This window comes from Entelurus aequoreus, linkage group LG15 (genome assembly GCF_033978785.1).
Source record: "Entelurus aequoreus isolate RoL-2023_Sb linkage group LG15, RoL_Eaeq_v1.1, whole genome shotgun sequence".
NCBI classification, from domain to species: Eukaryota; Metazoa; Chordata; class Actinopteri; order Syngnathiformes; family Syngnathidae; genus Entelurus; species Entelurus aequoreus.
In genome coordinates, this window is record NC_084745.1 from 14736327 (window position 1) to 14760326 (window position 24000).

Below are 24000 nucleotides of genomic sequence, written 5' to 3' on the forward strand. Positions count from 1 at the left end.
GTAAAAGTGTCAATTGACCCTTCTCTGGGACTTCGCGTGTTAAAGGCACATACGCACTCTTCTCTCATGAAACATCTCACAACTGCATACACCAGATATAGGAAAATAATTACTTTCTGAAATAATTAATTACATGTAGAATTCTACCATTAGTAATTCAACTACTTCTTTGGAAAGTGACGAGTAACTGTGATTTTTTTTTTTTAAAGTAACTTTCCTAACTCTGCTCGTTGCTTGTAAAAGTGACGACTTTAGTAACGCCGGTATTATATACTGCCATTATTCCGAACACACGTTATTCCGATGAACACCATTGCTGACTTGCTCGTTTCGTCATGATTGTCAAATTGTGGCAATAGTTTCTTGCCGATATTAAAGGGCAGTGTTTATGGTTGACATTTGCCATCAGGAGGCGGGACCGATAGGGAGCAACTTCCTGTTTACATCCACTTTGCAAGGATACATCATAACAACAGCCTTCATACTGGAACAGGAGCGGGGACTAAATTACGTTGTCACTCCAAGACGGACCTTTGGAGCATTTTGCCGCTTTTCATTACCCGGAAAAAAAAAAAAGGTTTCTTATCCCGCATGGCCTCCAGAAGGTGTCCACGTGTCCAACGTTAAGTATATTGTCTTTGCAGTCTATTCAATTGAATATAGGTTGAAAAAGATTAGCAAATCATTGTACGGGTATTTTGTTTTTATTTACGATTTACACAACATGCCAACTTCACTGGTTTTGGGTTTTGGTTTTGTATAAATACGCAAACTTTGGAAGTCTTTTGGTGTTATAAATCCGACATATGTGATAATGGCAACTTGTTTTCCCCCTCTTTTGGTACATTAAAGGCACATATGCACTCTTCTCTCATGAAACATCTCACAACTGCATACACCAGATATAGGAAAGTAATAACTTTCCTAACTCTGCTCGTTACTAGTAAAAATGACGATCTTAGTAACGCCGGAATTATATACTGCCATTACTACGAACACACGTTATTCCGATGGATAACGTGTGTTCGTGCTCGTTTCGTCATTGTCAGGTTCAAACACTGATGACATCTATTAAACAGGACAAGAAGCAAATAATCAAAGAGACAGAATTCTATTTGGACTCAATTTGAGGAGAAACGTCTGGTCTGTACTCTTTCACAGTTTCCAGCACGCTCTGACGAAAAAAGGTTTACGTCTCCTCCTTTATTTGGATATTCCCTGCTTACACAACAACAGCTGTTTCTAAAGGAATGGGGCGTATGTAAACAGCTCTTGTTTTTGGTCACATTAGCACAAGAGAAAAAAATGCCTCGGGCTTGGGCTAGTCCTGGATCGAGCTTAGGCAGGTCTTGGAAGACAATAGATAACCACCCTCCCGTCTCCTCCCATCGTACACAATGGAATTTTCCAAGCCTTTGGCTTGGTGCAACAAAGACAGCCTCTTGTCTGTTCATTGGGAACTCAGTGAAACTGAACGTTTTTTGATCATTTACATACAATTTTTCTGACAGTCATGATTGTCAAATAGTGGCAATAGTTTATTGCCGATATTGAAGGGCAGTGTTTATGATTGACATTTGCCATCAGGAGGTAGGACCAATAGGGAGCAACTACCTGTTTACATCCACTTTGCAAAGATACATCATAACAACAGCCTGTATACTGGAACAGGAGCGGGGACTAAATTACGTTGTCACTCCAAGACGGACCCTTTGGAGCATTTTGCCGCTTTTCATTCCCCGGAAGAAAAAAAATGTTTTTTTATCCTGCATGGCCTCCAGAAGGTGTCCCCGTGTCAGCGGCTAAAAGATTGTCTCCGGATGAAGACTAGGGGGACGAGAAAGAGCGAGGCCTCGGGCTCTCTCCTTTCTCCTGAGCTGGGACCGTAATTGAGTTGCACGGCGGGAGAATATAATTGTTTCTGGAGAGAATAAAGCGGGAGCGGAAATGCTGTGCTCGGCCAACGGAGGCGAGGACACAAAGGAGGCTTCAAAGCAAACACTGAGGCGCACTTCACTCGCGCCGGGATGGCTCCGTCGCAGACGCCCGATCCGTCGAACCGACGCCAAAGAGGCGACGCGACACTGCGGCTTAATTGAAGAGGAGCAACACATTTATCTTCTATTAGATTAGAAAGCACTGCCCTCAGGTGGAAGCATCAATTACTACAAAAGATTGAATTGTCTTATTTGCAGCACACAAATTAGATCGATGACACACACACACACACACACACACTATTCATACATCCATATTACGGCCCTCTGTGACTTTCTAGTTTTTATTAAAAGCTGCTTGCCGGCGAGGAAGGATAGATTGAAAAGTGCAGCAGAGCAGAGTTTCATCAGATGTGACTCACTTGTTCCCAGTGTAGGTGACTGCTTAGCAAAACAAATCATCACGCCACGCGCACTGGGGGCCAACGCACAACGCTCCCCCCACTGGGAATAACAGGAATGAAATGATTTGACCGCCGCTATTCTCACTTCCTGCACAACTTTTAAAACGGAGCTGTCAGAGGCGCCAACCTACTAATGTCGCATCTCGTTATTTACAGACCCCAAAACCAGTGAAGTTGGCATGTTGTGTAAATTGTAAATAAAAACAATAATTTTCTAATCCTTTTCAACCTATATTCAATTGAATAGACTGCAAAGACAATATACTTAACGTTCCAATTGAGAAACTTTGTTATTTTTTGCAAATATCAGCTCATTTGGAATTTGATGCCTAGAACATGTTTAAAGAAAAGCTGACACAAATAGCAAAAAAAATGAGAAAACTGGGGAATGCTCATCAAACACTTATTTGGAACATCCCACCGGTGAACGGGATAATTGGGAACAGGTGGGTGCCATGATTAGGTATAAAAGCAGCTTCCATGAAATGCTTGGCTATTCACAAACGAGGATGGGGCGAGGGTCACCACTTTGTGAACAAACCCGTGAGGAAATTGTCCAAAAGTTTAATAACATTTCTCAATGAGCTGTTGCAAGGAATTTAGGGAGTTCACCATCTACGGTCTGTAATATCATCAAAAATCTGGAAAAACCAATGCACGTAAGCAATAAAATTACGGACCTTCGATCCCTCAGGCGGTACTGCATCAAAAAGTGACATCGGTGTGTAAAGGATATCACCACATGAGTTCAGGATCACTTCAGAAAACCACGGTCAGTAACTACAGTGGTTTGCTACATCTAGAAGTGCAAGTTAAAACTCGACTATGCAAAGCGAAAGCCATTTATCAACAACACCCAGAAACACTGCCGGCTTTGCTGGGCCCGAGCTCATTTAAGATGGACTGATGCAAAGTGTAAAAGTGTTCCGTGGTCAGACACGTAAGTCCACATTTCAAATTGCTTTTGGAAACTGAGGACGTCGTGTTCTCCAGAACAAAGAACCATCCTGATTGTATAGGCGCAAAGTTGAAAAGCCAGCATCTGTGATGGTATGGGGGTGTATTAGTGCCCAAGGCATGGGTAACTTACACATCTGTGAAGGCACCATTAATGCTGAAAGGTACATTCTGTCATGATCCGTGGTCCGGATCATGTTTTGTTTAGTTATGTTGTTAGTTTTGGACATCCTTAGTATTTTTGTGCAGTTCGGGGGTTTGTTTTGGTCATTATGGGTACTTATTGGTTTCACCTGCCTCTGATTAGTGTTCGGCACGTTCACCTGCTGTTGAGCACTAATCAGAGAGCTATTTATTCACGTTGGTCACCACACTCTGTCTGGCTTCATTGTTTGCGGTAAGCAACAGTCACGTTTCTGTATTCTTGTTTTTGACTCTGTGCTAAAGTTGTTGTCTTAGCTTCCCGTGCATTCGGCACGCTTTTCTTTTGCATGTTTTCTGTTTGCCTATGATTTATGTTAAATAAATCATCTCTTACCTTCACGTTTTTGTCTGGAGTGTCCGTGTTGCATTGGAGGAACGATCCCGCATAAATATGCGACCCCCACGAGACACATTCAGGTTTTGGAGCAACATATGTTGCCATCCAAGCAGCGTCTTTTTCATGGACGCCCCTGCTTATTTCAGCAAGACAATGCCAAGCCACATGTTACAACATGTCATGTATTTTTATTTATTTTTACAGTGTAGCCAATGGGAGCTTCTCTATTTTCGCCCATAAAATCCAATAAACAACCATACAAAAAGTGCCAACAATACTCTATTTACAATTAGTGATTTGAATATTAACCAAGTATTAATGATATTGTTATTATAAGCGGTAACACAGACGGACTATTTATAGCGGCGGCGTGATCGCTTCCGTGTCACACTATGTTTACATCATCAAGTGGTTTGTTTCCTCACTTCCTTGCTCCCTGTAAGTTTGTTCTAGATCATTGGTCCCAAGTTGTACGGCCCGCGGGCTGGAAACGGCCCGCCAGCGTTCAAAATCCGGCCCGCGGGAAATCCCAAGTGTAAAAAAATATATATATATTTTTTTTTAAATCATTCTTTTTTTTAATCTGTCCTTTCTATATATATATATATATATATATATATATATATATATATATATATATATATATATATATATATATATATAAATATATATATATATATATATACAGCCATGCCCCCGGCCAAATGTTTTTAACCCAATGTGGCTCCTGAGTCAAAAAGTTTGGGGACCCCTGTTCCAGATCATAAATCACACATCTCACCTGGACAGAAGAAGTCTGAGTAGGTATTCGGACAAGTTGGTCCACTTTGACAGCCATCTACGACTCGAAACTGGCGAGGACATTTATAGGGGTATATATGAACAATCTAGCAGTTGACAGCAGACCTTGTACAGTGAGTGATGTTTTATTATGTCTGTTGGCTCTCATAAAGTTAAAGTTAAAGTACCAATGATTGTCACACGCTCACACTAGGTGTGGTGAGATTAACCTCTGCATTTGACTCATCACCCTCACCCCCTGGGAGGTGAGGGGAGCAGTGAGCAGCAGGGGTGGCCGCGCCCGGGAATCATTTTGGTGATTCAACCCCCAATTCAAAACCTTGATGCTGATTGTCTGCAGTGAGTAATAATCAGTGATGAAAACAAAGCAAACGTGATACATTTTTCTAAATTGGATTTTGATTTGATTTCTTATAAGGCTGGTTTCCATAACAACCCACTAGTCTCCCTGGGGTCCACAAACTCAATGACAATTACAAATAAAAGCATGTAATTATAACTACACAATACAGAAAAAAAATAAAAGCATCAATAAGAAAACAAGCAAACAATTTACAGTCACAGAATAATAATTGCCAAATAAATATAACTACACAATACAGAAAAAAAATAAAAGCATCAATAAGAAAACAAGCAAACAATTTACAGTCACAGAATAATAATTACCACATAAATATAACTACACAATACAAAACCAAACAACAATCATCAACAAGCAAACTAATTTACAGACTCAGATAAAATATTACTTTCCTTTTAAAAACCTGTTTACTTTCAATGCCGGTGAGAATTCGAGGCAGGATATTCCAGAGCGATACAGATCTATAAAAAAAAGATTTCTGCAAAGCATTCTTCCTGGGACGAGGGAGTACAAAATGCTCCTCACTAGACGCGCTGGTATTATGATTATGTATAGTGCTACTGTAAACTATTTGGGCCATGAGAAAAGCAGGAGTTTTACTACCTGTTACTGATTTGAACAACATTGGAGTATTAGCTGACAACCTGTTCTGCACTGTTAGCCAGGAAAGAGAAGCATGCATTTGGTTCACATTGGTTCTAATCTTAGTGAACAACCCAGAACCAGCCTTGCTGCCCTATTCTGGACAATCTGGAGCTTACTGATCTCACCACTTGCAGCAGACGCCCAGACTGTAGAACAATAGTCCAGATGACACAAGACTAAACTCTTAAAAGCCTACTGAAACCCACTACTACCGACCACGCAGTCTGATAGTTTATATATCAATGATGAAATCTTAACATTGCAACACATGCCAATACGGCCCGGTTAACTTATAAAGTGCAATTTTAAATTTCCCGCGAAACTTCCGGTTGAAAACGTCTATGTATGATGACGTATGCGCGTGACGTCAATGGTTGAAACGGAAGTATTTGGACACCATTGTATCCAATACAAAAAGCTCTGTTTTCATCGCAAAATTCCACAGTATTCTGGACATCTGTGTTGGTGAATCTTTTGCAATTTGTTTAATGAACAATGAAGACTGCAAAGAAGAAAGCTGTAGGTGGGATCGGTGAATTAGCGGCTGGCTGCAGCAACACAACCAGGAGGACTTTGACTTGGATAGTAGACGCGCTATCCGACGCTAGCCGCCGACCGCATCGATGATCGGGTGAAGTCCTTCGTCGCTCCGTCGATAGCTGGAACGCAGGTGAGCACGTGTGTTGAGCAGATGAGGGCTGGCTGGCGTAGGTGGATAGTTAATGTTTTTAGCATAGCTCTGTGAGGTCCCGTAGCTAAGTTAGCTTCAATGGCGTCGTTAGCAACAGCATTATTAAGCTTCGCCAGGCTGGAAAGCATTAACCGTGTAGTTACAGGTCCATGGTTTAATAGTATTGTTGATTTTCTGTCCATCCTTCCAGTCAGGGGTTTATTTCTTTTGTTTCTATCTGCAGTTAAGCCCGATGCTATCAGGTTAGCTCCGTAGCTAAAGTGCTTCGCCGATGTATTGTCGTGGAGATAAAAGTCACTGTGAATGTCCATTTCGCATTCTCGACTCTCATTTTCAAGAGGATATAGTATCCGAGGTGGTTTAAAATACAAATTTGTGATCCACAATAGAAAAAGGAGAAAGTGTGGAATCCAATGAGCCAGCTTATACCTAAGTTACGGTCAGAGCGAAAAAGATACGTCCTGCACTGCACTCTAGTCCTTCACTCTGACGTTCCTCATCCACAAATCTTTCATCCTCGCTCAAATTAATGGGGTAATCGTCGCTTTCTCAGTCCGAATCGCTCTCGCTGCTGGTGTAAACAATGGGGAAATGTGAGGAGCCTTTCAACCTGCGACGTCACGCTACTTCCGGTACAGGCAAGGCTTTTTTTTATCAGCGACCAAAAGTTGCAAACTTTATCGTCGATGTTCTCTACTAAATCCTTTCAGCAAAAATATGACAATATCGCGAAATTATCAAGTATGACACATAGAATGGATCTGCTATCCCTGTTTAAATAAATAAAAATCCTTTCAGTAGGCCTTTAACAATCTGACAAAGAACAGCCCTTCCCATCTTTGTAACTATATCACTGATATGATTTGACCAGGATAGAGTGCAGTCCAGCATCACTCCAAGGAGCTTGGCACTTCTGACCTGTTGAACTGTTGAAATACCTAGCCTCAGATCCAACTTTGGGTCACACGATAACCCTTGCCTAGTCCCCAATATAATACTTTTTGTTTTTGAGATGTTAAGGACAAGTCTGTTACATACTGTCCAGTCATGCACAGCTTTTAGTTCCTCACTCAATGCTACATTAAGTACACTGCATGATGGTGCAGCATGATATAAGGTTGCATCATCAGCATAAAGAACCAATTTGGCATGCCCGGTTAGCCCAAGGTACAAACCCCGTTTCCATGAGTTGGGAAATTGTGTTAGATGTAAATATAAACGGAATACAATGATTTGAAAATCATTTTCAACCCATATTCAGTTGAATATGCTACAAAGACAACATATTTGATGTTCAAACTGATAAACATTTTTTTTTTTTTGCAAATAATCATTAACATTAGAATGTGATGCCAGCAACACGTGACAAAGAAGTTGGGAAAGGTGGCAATAAATACTGATACAGTTGAGGAATGCTCATCAAACACTTATTTGGAACATCCCACAGGTGAACAGGCAAATTGGGAACAGGTGGGTGCCATGATTGGGTATAAAAGTAGATTCCATGAAATGCTCAGTCATTCACAACAAGGATGGGGCGAGGGTCACCACTTTGTCAACAAAAGCGTGAGCAAATTGTTGAACAGTTTAAGAAAAACCTTTCTCAACCAGCTATTGCAAGGAATTTAGGGATTTCACCATCTACGGTCCATAATATCATCAAAAGGTTCAGAGAATCTGGAGAAATCACTGCACGTAAGCAGCTAAGCCCTCAGGCTGTACTGCATCAACAAGCGACATCAGTGTGTAGAGGATATCACCACATGGGCTCAGGAACACTTCAGAAACCCACTGTCAGTAACTACAGTTGGTCTCTACATCTGTAAGTGCAAGTTAAAACTCTCCTATGCAAGGTGAAAACTGTTTGTCAACAACACCCAGAAATGCCGTCGGCTTCGCTGGGCCTGAGCTCATCTAAGATGGACTGATACAAAGTGGAAAAGTGTTCTGTGGTCTGACGAGTCCACATTTCAAATTGTTTTTGTAAACTGTGGACTTCGTGTCCTCCGGACAAAAGAGGAAAAGAACCATCCGGATTGTTATAGGTGCAAAGTTGAAAAGTCAGCATCTGTGATGAAATGGGGGTGTATTAGTGCCCAAGACATGGGTAACTTACACATCTGTGAAGGCGCCATTAATGTTGAAAAGGTACATACAGGTTTTGGAGCAACATATGTTGCCATCCAAGCAACGTTCTCATGGACGCCCCTGCTTATTTCAGCAAGACAATGCCAAGCCACGTGTTACATCAACGTGGCTTCATAGTAAAAGAGTGCGGGTACTAGACTGGCCTGCCTGTAGTCCAGACCTGTCTCCCATTGAAAATGTGTGGCGCATTATGAAGCGTAAAATACCACAACGGAGACCCCCGGACTGTTGAACAACTTAAGCTGTACATCAAGCAAGAATGGGAAAGAATTCCACCTGAGAAGCTTCAAAAATGTGTCTCCTCAGTTCCCAAACGTTTACTGAGTGTTAAAAGGAAAGGCCATGTAACACAGTGGTGAACATGCCCTTTCCCAACTACTTTGGCACATGTTGCAGCCAAGAAATTCTAAGTTTACCTGCAATAAGGCGCTTTTGGTAGCCATCCACAAGCTTCTGCTTGACCACTTGACCACTAAATTGCTGCAGTACAGCTAAATTCTAAGTTAATTATTATTTGAAAAAAAAAAATTAAGTTTATGAGTTTGAACATCAAATATCTTGTCTTTGTAGTGCATTCAACTGAATATGGGTTAAAAAGGATTTGCAAATCATTGTATTCCGTTTATATTTACATCCAACACAATTTCCCAACTCATATGGAAACGGGGTTTGTATATGCATGTTGAGAATCAGTTGCTAGCCCATTTGATTGAAAGTAAGCTTGAATTTGTGCATACACACATTTCTCCCGTATTTTACATAAACCAGATAGGATGCTTATTGGTCTAGAAGTGCCCTCACTGAAAGCCAATTTGGTATCATTATGTAGAGGAGTAACCTTTGCCACCTTCCATATATTTGGACACAGGCCCACTTGTAAACATCTATTAAAAATATGACAAACAGGCACTGATATGATACCAGCAGTCATTCTCAGTAACTTACTATCCAGGTTGTCTATACCAGCTACTTTGTTGTCCGGAAGAGAGTGTAGTAACCTCTCAACCTCACTGACATCAAGCTGATGAAAATTGAATTCACACCCCTTATTATCCATTATAATATTCTTAATGAGCTCAGCTGATTTGTTGTTATTGGATATCATTAATGATAATTAATTATAATTAATGATTAATGCACCGTGTATGCTTAAAATTATCAATACGTAAATATAAAATATTATAAATGTGCTTGTTACTACATTATATATATATATATATATACTTACATCATGTATATAAAACCCAGTTTTTTATGGGCTTCATAAGCGGAATTGAACGGCTCTCATTGGCTCCATTGTAAGCAGACTTGTTATCGCATTTATTTCATATTTGGAATGCAAAAAAAAAAAACAGGCAGAATTCCCCCCAAAAAGTCCAGTTTCCCTTTAAAGCGTGCACCACCGACCTGATAAGACCGAAAGCCAAAAGAGATGATACAGTATTATCTGCTCACATATGCTACCTGGTGGTTGTTTGAGCACCCTGCAGCTGGTCCTGGATAGTCTCACTCCTCAATGCTTCAGTCACGAATGCATGATTGTCACAGGAATGAGGCAAAAATACAACCTTACCTAATTTACAGTAAGTCTCCTTTTGGGGGTACAGGATTTTGATTGATGGATTGAAACTGTTATTAGTAGATTGCACAATAGAGTACATATTCCATACTATTGACCACTAAATGGTAACGCCCGAATACGTTTTTCAACTTGTTTAAGTCGGGGTCCACGTTAATCAATTCATGGTACAAATATGTTGTGTTAACTCAATACTACAATACTGTATAATACTAATATTCAATACCTCACCAAATGTTGTAATACCATTACTCTGGTGAAAAATCACATATTTTCTGCATTTTAAGCACAGCCTATTCCCAAAACCTGCTAAATGTTACCGTTTTCCCGTTATTACTGTGCCAAGGATACAAAACACGGACATAAAAACATGGAGATTCATATTCTTCGTTATGCAGGTAACTGTTATCGATAGCGAAACAACAAAACATGACGCCGACTTTGTGCGAGGCATTTCTTTTTCGTTGTTTTGGGCGCGGCACGATTCGATTTGATTCTTGGGGGTAACAATTTCATTCGGAATAGATTCTCGATACAAAAGCAATACTTTTTAATAACACTGGGTACCAGTTCTATGATGAAACTACATTCTTCCATAAAATAGATAAAGACCTCTAATCAATTTCTATATTACTTAAAAGAAAACTGGTTTTGTTGAATACAATTCTACCTAAACATTTAATAAAGTCAAATCAAAATAAGGCAAGAGAAATATGCAGCAATTCTCTTTTCTAAAGTAAATCTGTACAGCAGATATGAGCATCTACTTTAACAACATGAATTGTCCGAGTGTCTTTTTTTAAAATCGATTTTATATATTTTTTAAACGAGTAAGAATCGTTACAAATAATCGCAATTCATTCAAAAATAAAACATTTTGACACCCGTGTGAGAAATGTTGCAACCATTGCCGGATAATAAAACTCACGTACGTCCGTTTCTGTCATACCAAACCAATGTTTGGGAAATGACTTTGATAAAGTAATTCATTATAGTTACTTGCTACTTTGCTCAAAAAGTTATTTATTTAGTAACTGAATTAGTCTTTAATGCATGTAATTCATTACTAGGTAAAGTATTTAATGCGTTACTTTAAGAAAACACCAAAAAAAAACTTCAACTGCACCTAACAAAGTAGGTGTGTTTTTCCGTCATGCTCTCATGTTTGATAACACTCAAGCGTTCTATTCTAATTTATTCTATTCATATGCAGTTGAAAGACGTTTCATGAAAGCATTTAAATGCGGTGCCTGTTGCCAAATAAGACGTGGCATCAGCGAGAGACACAGACAAAGCAGAATTAGCTCAGTTGCGGGAAGGCAGCTCTTTTGAATCTTTTCACTGGATTGTCTCCCCCGTGGTTAATAAATATATTTAATGTGCTTCAGTGGCTCTCTAATCTTATTCTGATTTTTTATTTCACTAACCAAATGGCTTTTTGGGGGCTTCGATATCAAAACAATGTTTTGCACATGTGTCGAAAATTCACATGTTTTTTAGCATTTCTGATCATTTACTATTAAAGGCCTACTGAAATGAATTTGTTTTATTTAAACGGGGATAGCAGATCTATTCTATGTGTCATACTTGATCATTTCGCGATATTGCCATATTTTTGCTGAAAGGATTTAGTAGAGAACGTCGACGATAAAGTTCGCAACTTTTGGTCTTTGATTAAAAAAAAGCCTCGCCTGTACCGGAAGTAGCGTGATGTCACAGGTTGAAAGGATCCTCACATTTCCCCATTGTTTACACCAGCAGCGAGAGCGATTCGGACCGAGAAAACGACGATTACCCCATTTATTTGAGCCAGGATGAAAGATTCGTGGATGAGGTACGTGAGAGTGAAGGACTAGAGTGCAGTGCAGGACGCATCTTTTTTCGCTCTGACCGTAACTTAGGTACAAGCTGGCTCATTGGATTCCACACTTTCTCCTTTTTCTATTGTGGATCACAAATTTGTATTTTAAACCACCTCGGATACTATATCCTCTTGAAAATGAGAGTCGAGAACGCGAAATGGACATTCACAGTGACTTTTATCTCCACGACAATACATCGGCGAAGCACTTTAGCTACGGAGCTAACGTGATAGCATCGGGCTTAACTGCAGATAGAAACAAAAGAAATAAACCCCTGACTGGAAGGATAGACAGAAAATCAACAATACTATTAAACCATGGACATGTAACTACACGGTTAATGCTTTCCAGCCTGGCGAAGCTTAACGACGCCATTGAAGCTAACTTAGAAACGGGACCTCACAGAGCTGTGCTAAAAACATTAGCTATCCACCTATGCCAGCCAGGCCTCATCTGCTCATCAACACCCGTGCTCACCTGCGTTCCAGCGATTGACGGAGCGACGAAGGACTTCACCAGATCATAGATGCGGTCGGCGGCTAGCGTCAGATAGCGCGACTGCTATCCAAGTCAAAGTCCTCCTGGTTGTGTTGCTGTAGCCAGCCGCTAATACACCGATCACACCTACAGCTTTCTTCTTTGCAGTCTTCATTGTTCATTAAACAAATTGCAAAAGATTCACCCACAAAGATGTCCAGAATACTATGGAATTTTGCGATGAAAACAGAGCTTTTTGTATTGGATACAGTGTGTCCGAATACTTCCGTTTCAACCATTGACGTCACGCGCATACGTCATCATACATAGGCGTTTTCAACCGGAAGTTTAGCGGGAAATTTAAAATTGCACTTTATAAGTTAACCCGGCCGTATTGGCATGTGTTGCAATGTTAAGATTTCATCATTGATATATAAACTATCAGACTGCGTGGTCGGTAGTAGTGGGTTTCAGTAGGCCTTTAAGAAAAGCAAAAAAAATATGCGTTTTGAATGCATTTTTATTCATCCCAATGACTCAGTTTCTTTTTTTTCTTTCTCCAGTGAACAATTGAAGACAATGGACAATACACAAATATGAAAAATAACATAACCCATTCAACTAATTAACTAACCCTAATTGGCACATGTAGGGCAGTATGCAAGTGCGCAGCCTTTGCAGATATATTTCTTACACCTGCAGCACACAGTATGTGTTTTACAGTCCTTCTTTTGAGGGCAGAACTGACATCTCTTCCTCTTACTTGCCCTAGCTGGGGAAGTGGCTGTGGTAGCTGCATCCTCAGGTTGATCAGGAGCTCCTGCACTCTGAATAGCTTTTACAACTGCTGCTGAGGCTTCTGTGCGGGGGACATGCTTCCTTCTTTCAATGAGTGGAATTACAAGTGCCTTTCCCAGTTTCTCCAGGAACACCCTCCTCTTGTTCTGCTTACGAGACATCCAGGTCGGGTTGAGATCTTTCTAAATCACAAAGGCATTGTAGGAGGAAACATCAATGAAGTTGTGGAAGATAACCAGGGGCCAGCGGGCAGTCATCCTTCTGCAGCTGTATGTTCCAATCACCTTATCTAGGTTGTCCACACCTCCCTTGTTGCGGTTGTAGTCTAGGATGAAAACTGGCTTCCTGTCCTCACGATCGCTAACGTCACCATCTGTGTGCAGTGTGCTCAGAAGAACTACATTTTCCCAGACCTCTCTTATGGCTGCAAGTTTGTCTGTCACACGTCTTGTTGGTCTTGACTCACGGTCATCAAATCGTATCAGTCTTGAGTAGGTGCGAAAGAGTTTGAGTGGCATTGTAGCTCGGAAAATTGGCCTTCCACTCTCTGCATCCCATAGACTAGTTGCAGCCTCACCTCGGAGCCTGTATACACCCGCTAAGATTAGCAGCTCTAAGTAGGCCTGCAGGTCAGTCTCATCCATCTTTTTCCAGCTGTCTCCATATTTGCGAAAACCCTCCAAATGTGTCATCTCCAGGATTATTTTTTCAATTGCTGGTGTGATAAAAAGGTAGAATGTAGAGACAATGTCATGGGCATGAGAAACGGCATACCTTGTGGGTCCTGGGGTCATCTTTATGATGTTTTGTTCTGCATGCCTGCCTTGATGGTCATATGCTGCTGAGGACCATGTTATTTTGCCACTTTTTGAAAGGAAAGTCTCTCTTTCAGCTTCAGGGTTTTCTTCTTCTGAAGATGATTCATCATGCTCTGGATTGTATTCCTCCCCATCTTCTCCTTCTGATACATCCTCCACTTCCTCTTCTGAATCAGAGTTGTCTTGCTGGACATCTGAAAAAAATCAGCTCTAGAGCCTCTTCAGCGGTATAACGCACACTCATGGCTTCAGCACAGACAGAATTCGGGGCTCTGTGATCTGCAGCACCTTTATAATCTCTGGAAATCCACAGAAAAAAGAGCTCTGCTACTGATGGACTACAACAACTAAAACATTGTAACATTCTGTGATGTATAAATAACTCTATGACTTTGATTTCAACACTTTGTGACTCACGGGTCATTTTGACCCGAAGACCACCTTTGTAAATTTGTTTGTACAGCTTACATGGAAATGTAAATAAAAGCAACTTTTCCCTTTTTCTACTGTTGGTGCCAATCTAGGAAAAGTCATAACATTTCAAGTTAAAAAAAAATATCGTTTAGGGGATTTTTTTTTGGTTTTTAACACAGTGGCGGGTCAAAATTACCCGAGGACAACATGAGGGTTAAGTAACCGTTTCAAATTTTAAATTGACATGGCATTGATCTGATTATTTTTTATGAGTTTGAGCATTTCTGAGCACAACCTAATCCCCAAACCTGCTCAATATCACCTTTGCATTATTATTACTTTCTACTATTATTAGTGTATTACCTATTATTAGTGTATCATGGCTGTCTTGAGTTACCAATCATTTCTACAACTCTCATTTGTTTGTGATAGAGTGATTGGAGCACAGATCTATGTTTGTTTCATCTGACATCACATGGACATGTATTGTGGCCTAACGGCCACAATACTCAGCGATATGTTTGGAGGAGAAAAGGTGAGGCCTTTAATCCCAGGAACACCATCCCTACTGTCAAGCATGGTGGTGGTAGTATTATGCTCTGGGCCTTTTTTGCTGCCAATGGAACTGGTGCTTTACAGAGAGTAAATGGGACAATGAAAAAGGAGGATTACCTCCAAATTCTTCAGGACAACCTAAAATGATCAGCCCGGAGGTTGGGTCTTGGGCGCAGTTGGGTGTTCCAACAGGACAATGACCCCAAACACACGTCAAAAGTGGTAAATGAATGGCAAAATCAGGCTAGAATTAAGATTTTAGAATGGCCTTCCCAAAGTCCTGACTTAAAGGTGTGGACAATGCTGAAGAAACAAGTCCATGTCAGAAAACCAAATTTAGCTGGACTGCACCAATTTTGTCAAGAGGAGTGGTCAAAAATTCAACCAGAAGCTTGTGGATGGCTACCAAAAGCGCCGTATTGCAGTGAAACGTGCCAACACGGCAAAAACTGAAATCTAAGTAGGATTAAATATCTCAAATAAGGGTGATATTTGCTTATTTTCTGTCTGATAAGATCATTCTTCTCACTAAGCAGATTTTATGTTAGAGTGTTTTACTTGTTTTAAGGGTTTTGGTCCTAAATTATCTAAGTAAGATATTACAGCTTGTAGCTGAGATTTTATGACCTATATCAGTGGTTCTCAAATGGGGGTACTTGAAGGTATGCCAAGGGGTACGTGAGATTTGTTTTAAATATTCTAAAAATAGCAACAATTCAAAAATCCTTTATAAATATATTTATTGAATAATACTTCAACAAAATATGAATGCAAGTTCATAAACAGAACATCAAATCAAGTAGGCTATTCCATTCAGTACAATGCAATAATGCAACAATGCAATATTCAGTGTTGACAGCTAGATTTTTTGTGGACATGTTCCATAAATATTGATCTTAAAGATTTATTTTTTTGTGAAGAAATGTTTAGAATTAAGTTCATGAATCCAGATGGATCTCTATTACAATCCCCAAAGAGGGCACTTTAAGTTGATGATTACTTCTGTGTAGAAATCTTTATTTATAATTTAATCACTTGTTTATATTTTAACAAGTTTTAGTTATTTTTATAACTTTTTTTCCGAATAGTTCAAGAAAGACCACTACAAATGAGCAATATTTTGCACTGTTATACAATTTAATAAATCAGAAACTGATGACATACTGCTGTATTTTACTTCTTTATCTCTTTTTTTCAACCAAAAATGCTTTGCTCTGATTAGGGGGTACTTGAATTAAAAAAATGTTCACAGGGGGTACATCACTGAAAAAAGGTTGAGAACCACTGACCTATATTGAGTAAAAGATGCTTGAAACTAGAATATCAAATGTTGCAAAGTCGTGTCATCAACACTCAAGTATAAAACTACTTTTTTAAAGTAATAATTTTTTACTTCAAGCATGAAAAAAAACCCATGATGCCGAGTGCATATCATTATGTCAAGATAATGGCACTACCATTTACTTAATTTAAGAATATTTTTCAACATATTGAGCAAAAAGGTCTCTATTTTTTTCCTACCAAGAAAAGTGCACTTATTAGTGAGAATACACTTTTTTAAGGTATTTTTGGGTTCATTGAGGTTAGCTAATTTTACTTGTTTTGGAAAGTCTTGACAAGCCGAATTGTCTTGTTCTATTGGCAGATAATTTTGCTTAGTTCAAATAAAATACCCCTAATTTTTTGTATTTTTTTGTTTTGTTTTTGAACACTTACTTTTTGCAGTGAAGGGACATGTAAGCACATATTAACATTGCTGTATGTATACTTTTGACCCAGCAGATTTGGTCACATTTTCAGTAGACCCATAATAAATTCATAAAAAAAACTAACTTAATGAATTTTTTTTGGTGACCAACAAATATGTGCTCCAATCACTCTACCACAAAAAAAATAAGAGTCGGAGAATTTGGAAACTCAAGACAGCCATGACATGATGTTCTTTACAAGTGTATGTAAACTTTTTTTTTTTTTTTTTTTGCAAATATTTTTATTGAATTTTACAGTTAAAATCACATTTAACAGTCATACTTTGGTCACGCAAAACCTACATACAATCACACATCCACTCATAACCACTCACATGCACACTTGAGGAGAGAGGTGCACCTAAACTCCAACAATTCAAGGTTTACAGTATAAACATTATTAGAAAAGATACCCAGATATTGTATATATTTATCCATCCATCCCGCTCTGGCTCAGGATCAGCAGGCTATCCAGACCATAGCAAGATGGATGAACATTCCTCTGCATCAAGGGTCCTCAGGAAGTGATCCCAAGATCACCTCTCGAGGGCCCCTCCACCGTTCACACTTAAAAAAAGAAAAGGGAAGTCACAGAAGTTGTTCAGATGTAAAACGATACAAAATAAAAAGTCACAAAAAATAAATACATAAATAAGCAAGTAAACCGTGGGAAGGCCATATCAGAAGTAACAAAAAACAAACAAACAATAATGTAGGATCAATACAGAAAATAATAAAGATAATAAAATTTGAATACACCTACAAAAAAGATTCTTGTTTTTTTTTCTTAAATGTCTAAATTATGATTCAATATATGTCAGTAAAGGTTTCCAAGTTTGTTCCCATTTATTCATACTTGCAGAGTTTATAAATCGTATTCTTTCAAGAGTCATTACATTCACAAGTTCATTTAGCCAGTTCCTGAAGTTGGGTGCAGATGGGCTTTTCCAGTCTTTGAGAATGAGTCTTTTGGCCAAGACCGTCCCAAGCAGCAACACGGCTGTAATATATTTTGGAAGTTTTTGTGTTTCTGAAGACCACCCAAACAAGATTATATCCCTGTCAGGGACAAGTTTTCTCTGATATGCCCCCGAGTAAAAAAAGAAAATGCTGGACCAAAATGATTGAATAATTGGACATTCCCAAAACGAATGAGACAGTGATCCTTCAACAGATTTACATTTATCACAAAGTGGAGATGTATCAGGATAAAATTTGTGTAATAAGACTTTGGAGTAGTAAAAACGATGAATCACTTTAAACTGTATGAGCCTAAGTCTGCTGTTAATTGAGCAATTGTGAATTTGAGAGAGTGTCCGTTCCCATTGCTGTTTGGGTATTGTTATTCTTAGTTCCTGTTCCCATGCTCTTTTAACATCGTCTGCTGATGTCATGGGCATAATGAAGCAGCTGGCAAATTTGGCGATAAGCTTTTTACTTGTGGTTGATAAATTAAGTAATTCTAAGAGAGGGTGTTTTTCATTTACCAGATGATACTTTGAAATGTTTTCTTTAATAAATGTTTTTGCCTGCAAGTAGCAAAACCAACTGAATTGGGACAACTTGAACTTGATTCGCAATTGCTCAAATGATGCAAGACTGTCCTCGACAAACATGTCTTTTATGCATTTAATTCCATTCAAGTACCAGTTAAAAAAAATTCTGTCTGTTATCGATGGAATAAATGCATGATTGTGAGACAATGGTGAATACATAGTTACATTGGAAATATTCAATAGTTTTTTAATTTGAGAAAGAATTTTGATAGAATTTCTTACTACTACACTATGGCTTGTTGAGTTAATAGAAGAGACTGGTTTAGTAAAAAGTAAAGATAGCAATGATGTGTAAGGTTTAACTAATGACTGCAGTTCCAATTTCAGCCACAAGGGAGCAGAATTAAGTGATTCATTCTTTGGGAACCCCATCTTCCAATAGGTCAATGCGTTCAGATTTGATGCCCAATAATAATTTTTGAACATTGGGAGACCCAGCCCCCCTTCCCCCGTAGATCTGAATAAGTGCTTTTTAGATATTCTGCGTTTTTTATATCCCCACACAAAATCTAGAACTAAAGATTCAAGTTTTTTGAAAAAATCTGCAGGAATTAGAATTGGTAAATTTTGAAAAAGATAGGTAAATTTTGGCAGGGTAATCATTTTGACAGCATTCACTCTACCCAACATAGAGAGGGGTAGGGTCTTCCAATACTCTATACACACTTTCAATTTCTCAAAAGCTTCAGTAAAGTTCAATTTTAGTAATGATTCATAATTTTTAGATATTTTTAAGCCGAGATAGGATATATAATTTTCTGCAACTTTAACTGGGTTTTGACTGATCTTAACATTATCTCCAAGGAACATAAGCTCGCTTTTGGACCAGTTTATTTTGTAACCAGATATTTTACCAAAAGAGTCTACATATTCTAAAAGAAGTGGTAATGCAATTTCTGGCTCAGTAAGTGTAACAAGTACATCATCTGCATAAAGTGAAATGAGACTCTCTGATGTGCCCACTGAAAATCCCTTAATATTAGAGTTCATTCTTAAACCAATAGCCAGTGGTTCTAGGGCCAAATTGAAAAGTAAGGGTGAAAGGCAATCGCCCTGTCTCACGCCACAATGTAATTCAAAACTATCCGATATTACATTATTAGTTATGACATATGATTTTGGTGCAAAATAAATTATTTTAACCCATTTTATAAAATTTTCTCCCAACCCAAATAATTTGAGAACATGAAGTAGATAAGCCCACTCAATTGAATCAAAAGCTTTATGAGCATCCAGAGTCAGGACGGCTGCCTTTTTGTTTCCTATGCAGTCCGAGTACAACAGGTTCAATAATCTCCGTACATTGCCAAAAGAAGGTCTGTCCGGGATAAAACCAACCTGATCCGGATGGATAATTTCTGTTATGTGCTTGCTTAACCTTGTTGCGAGTACCTTAGTTAGTATCTTATGGTCTAGATTGAGCAGGGAAATAGGTCTATAATTGGCTGGATCGAGTGGATTTTTTCCCTTTTTTGGTATTATACATATATGAGCTTCATACAAAGAGCTTGGAAGTTTATTGTTTACGAAAGAGTCATTTAACATTCTTAGTATTATAGGGGACAGTATTTCACTAAAAGCTTGGTAAAACTCCGCACCAAATCCATCTGGACCAGGGCTTTTATTCACGGAGAAAGATTTCAGTGCTTTTAGCAGTTCTTCAGTTGAAATAGTATTGTTTAAAGAATTCTGATGGTTTGGACTCAGTTGAGGTAGATTTAATGGAGTAAAAAAATCATTTAAATCATTAACCGATATAGCTGAACTAGATTTATATAATTCTGAATAAAAGTCTTTAAAGACATTGTTGATATCCTGTAAATCTGTACATGTTTCACCTGTTTTTGAGCATATTTTGTGGATAGCAGCTTTAGCTTGATCTCCTTTGAGCTGTCTAGACAGAAGTGTTTGTGGTTTATCAGATATTTCAAAATGTTTTTGTTTATTTTTCAGTAAGAGTTTAGATACTTCCCCGTGAAGAAGAGAATTGTATTCGTTTTTCAGTTTCAGCATCTTAATATAGTCAGACTGCAAAAGAGAATTTATATGAATTTCTTCCATTTCTTTAATTTCTTTTTCCAGTTCTTTATGCCTTTTTCTTACTTCTCTTTGTTTTGAGCTTTCAAATGAAATGATATATCCTCTCACAGTAGCTTTAAGGGCTCACAGTAGCTTTAAGGGCTCACAGTAGCTTTAAGGGCACACAGTAGCTTTAAGGGCTCACAGTAGCTTTAAGGGCATGTAAACTTTTGACCACGACTGTACGTAGGATACTTGGAAGCAGCAAGTGGCGAGGGACAACTTTATATGATGTTTGTTATTGTTTGGCCTTTCTAATAGTGGTTTTATTTGCAACATCATGATGCAGAACTTTATAGTGTTTTAGCAAATTACCATGACAACAATAATACATAGATACTGCATATTATTATGTGTATAGTATGTATTAGTATATTATGAGTTTGTGTAGCAATGGGGGGAGTATTGTTTCAGAGTTCCTCTTAGCAGCAACGCAAAAGGTGAGAGGTGCGCCAACTCCGTGACCTTTGCACTGTTTTACACTCGTCTGACGTGCGTAATGAATTCACAGCGGCGGTGAGTCAGTGCGGATCAAAGAGCAGCCGCCGCTCCAAGACAGCGCGCGTGGCGCCGCGTCACGTGCACGGCGGCAGCGGTCAGGGAGAAAGAACATTTCCCGGCCAAACGCGGCGCTTCGCACATATACGCTAATGAGCGCGCGCGATGCTGGCGCGCGTTCAAAGGGTTGCCATGGCGACGGCGACGGCGCAGGAGTCTTGACCACGCGCCGGGCTCCAAATATAACCCCGGCTCGGGAGCTATGCGAGTCGAGCGTGTGCGCGGAACAACAAACGCCGTGATGTCATTTTGATATCCCCCACGTCCGCTTTTCCTTCATATAAACAGCGTGCCGGCCCAGTCACGTTATAACATCTACGGCTTTTGGAGAGTGCACAACTGCACACACAGCAAGAAGGAGACGGAAAAGAAGAACGAAGAAGAGGCAGTCATGGCGACGACGAGTGACAGAGAATAGAACGAGGATGGACAATTCAACCCTAAACTCACTCCTTTCCTGCAAATTAAATTTCACAGATGCTGCCCATACCTATGCTCCTTCAAAGGCTGTGCTACTGGCTGCAAAGCATTGCACTTTCAAATACAACAATGAGTAGAGGAGTGTTATGTGTGTGTATATGTGTAATTAAATGAACACTGAAATTCAAGTATTTCTTTATATATATATATATATATATATATATATACATATATATATATATAAGAAATATATATATATACATATACATACATACATATATATTCAGTATATAAATAAAATAAATATTTGACTTTCAGTGAATTCTAGCTATATATATATATATATATATATATATATATATATATATATATATATATATATATATATATATATATATATATATATATAGCTAGAATTCACTGAAAGTCAAGTATTTATTTTATTTATATACTGTGTGTATGTATATATATATATATATATATATATATATATATATATATATACACACATACATACATACATACATACATATATATTCAGTATATAAATAAAATAAATACTTGACTTTCAGTGAATTCTAGCTATATATATATATATATATATATATATATATATATATATATATATATATATATATATATATATATATATATATATATATATATATATATATATATATATATATAAATTAAATTTCACAGATGCTGCCCATACCTATGCTCCTTCAAAGGCTGTGCTACTGGCTGCAAAGCATTGCACTTTCAAATACAACAATGAGTAGAGGAGTGTTATGTGTGTGTATATGTGTAATTAAATAAACACTGAAATTCAAGTATTTCTTTATATATATATATATATATATATATATATATATATTCAGTATATAAATAAAATAAATACTTGACTTTCAGTGAATTCTTATTATTATTATTATAATATATATATATATATATATATATATATATATATATATATATATATATATATATATATATATATAGCTAGAATTCACTGAAAGTCAAGTATTTATTTTATTTATATACTGTATATATATATATATATATATATATATATATATATATATATATATATATATATATATATATATATATATATATATATATATATATATATATATATATAAGAAATACTTGAATTTCAGTGAATTCTAGCTATAAATATACTCCTCCCCCCTTAACCCCGCCCACCTCAAGCCCCCCCCCCCCCCCAAATCCGGAGGTCTCAAGGTTGGCAAGTATGTGACTGATGCACTCGGGGCAGGGGTCGGCAACCCGAAATGTTGAAAGAGCCATCCATCCATCCATTTTCTACCGCTTGTCCCTCTTGGGAGTCGCGGGGGGGGGTGCCAGAGCCTATCTCAGCTGCATTCAGGCGGAAGGCGGGGTACACCCTGGACAAGTCGCCACCTCATCACAGGGCCAACACAGATAGACAAACAAAATTCACACTCCATATTGGACCAAAAATACAAAAAAATAATCCGTCTGGAGCCGCCAGAAAATGAAAAGACTTACAGTATGTGTTAAGTGTTATAATGATGGCAACACATTTTGTAAGTGCCTAATTAGCTATATTAGCCGCTGGCTGACGCAAATCTTCGTTGACAGAAATGTTGAAATGTAATTTTATTTATTCTACACATTTTTGCAACATTGGTAAAACTTCTCACAGGATGAGATAACTCCTGGAAATGACTGAATGTATAGATGTGTGTGTTCAAGTTAAAGGAAACGGCAGGGTGTCTTCTCTTAGTGGATTTACTACAATCTTTGCAAGCTGGCTAACGTTTGCTGTGGTCTGGAACAACATGGCGCACCAACAACTATCAGAAATGCAGCCAATATTACATACAGATAATGTGTCATGAGACATGCAAATATAAATTAACATTAGTAAAGGAAATTAAATGAGCTCAAATATACCGTAATTTCCGGACTATAAGCCGCACCTGACTATAAGCCGCACCAGCTAAATTTAGGGGAAAATACAGATTGCTCCACATATAAGCCGCACCCGACTATAAGCCGCAGGGTTTTGATGTGTAATTACCGTAGTATATAGGGGTTCCTGCTACCACGGAGGTGATTGTCGGGACAGAGATGACTGTTTGGGAACGCAAAGCATCCCATTTATTAACAATAAATCTTTCAATCAAACTTTCACATCTTTGACATGGCGAACAGCATTCGTGCAGAGTACAAATAATACAACGGTGCAAAGTAATACAAAGTGCTCGCCTGTACGTTATCAAAATAACCAGCCTACCGGTATATGAAAAGTCAGTCTTTAATCATTGTGTCATCGTCTTCCTCCTGCGTACTAAAACCACCAAAATCCTCTTCGTCGGTGTCGGAGAAGAACAGGCCGTAAATAAGCCGCACCCTTGTATAAGCCTCAGGGACCAGAACGAGGGGAAAAAGTAGCGGCTTATAGTCCGGAAATGACGGTACCTACAAACGAGGCATAATGATGCAATATGTAGATACAGCTAGCCTAAATAGCATGTTAGCATTGATTAACTTGCAGTCATGCAGTGACCAAATATGCCTGATTAGCACTCTATAACAAG

The 24000-nt window shown here is 38.4% G+C and overlaps 1 long non-coding RNA gene across 3 annotated transcripts in view; it reads right to left on the reverse strand.

The window, feature by feature from the left end:
- LOC133629856 (uncharacterized) overlaps positions 1-24000 on the reverse strand; it is a 643518-nt gene that overhangs the window by 36903 nt on the left and 582615 nt on the right. The window contains exon 6 of one of the 3 annotated variants that reach the window (XR_009821130.1): positions 4681-4750. The exons of the other annotated variants lie outside the window; for them this stretch is intronic. This is a non-coding gene — a long non-coding RNA (uncharacterized LOC133629856). The remainder of the gene's footprint in view (positions 1-4680; positions 4751-24000) is intronic. 3 annotated transcript variants of the gene reach the window in all.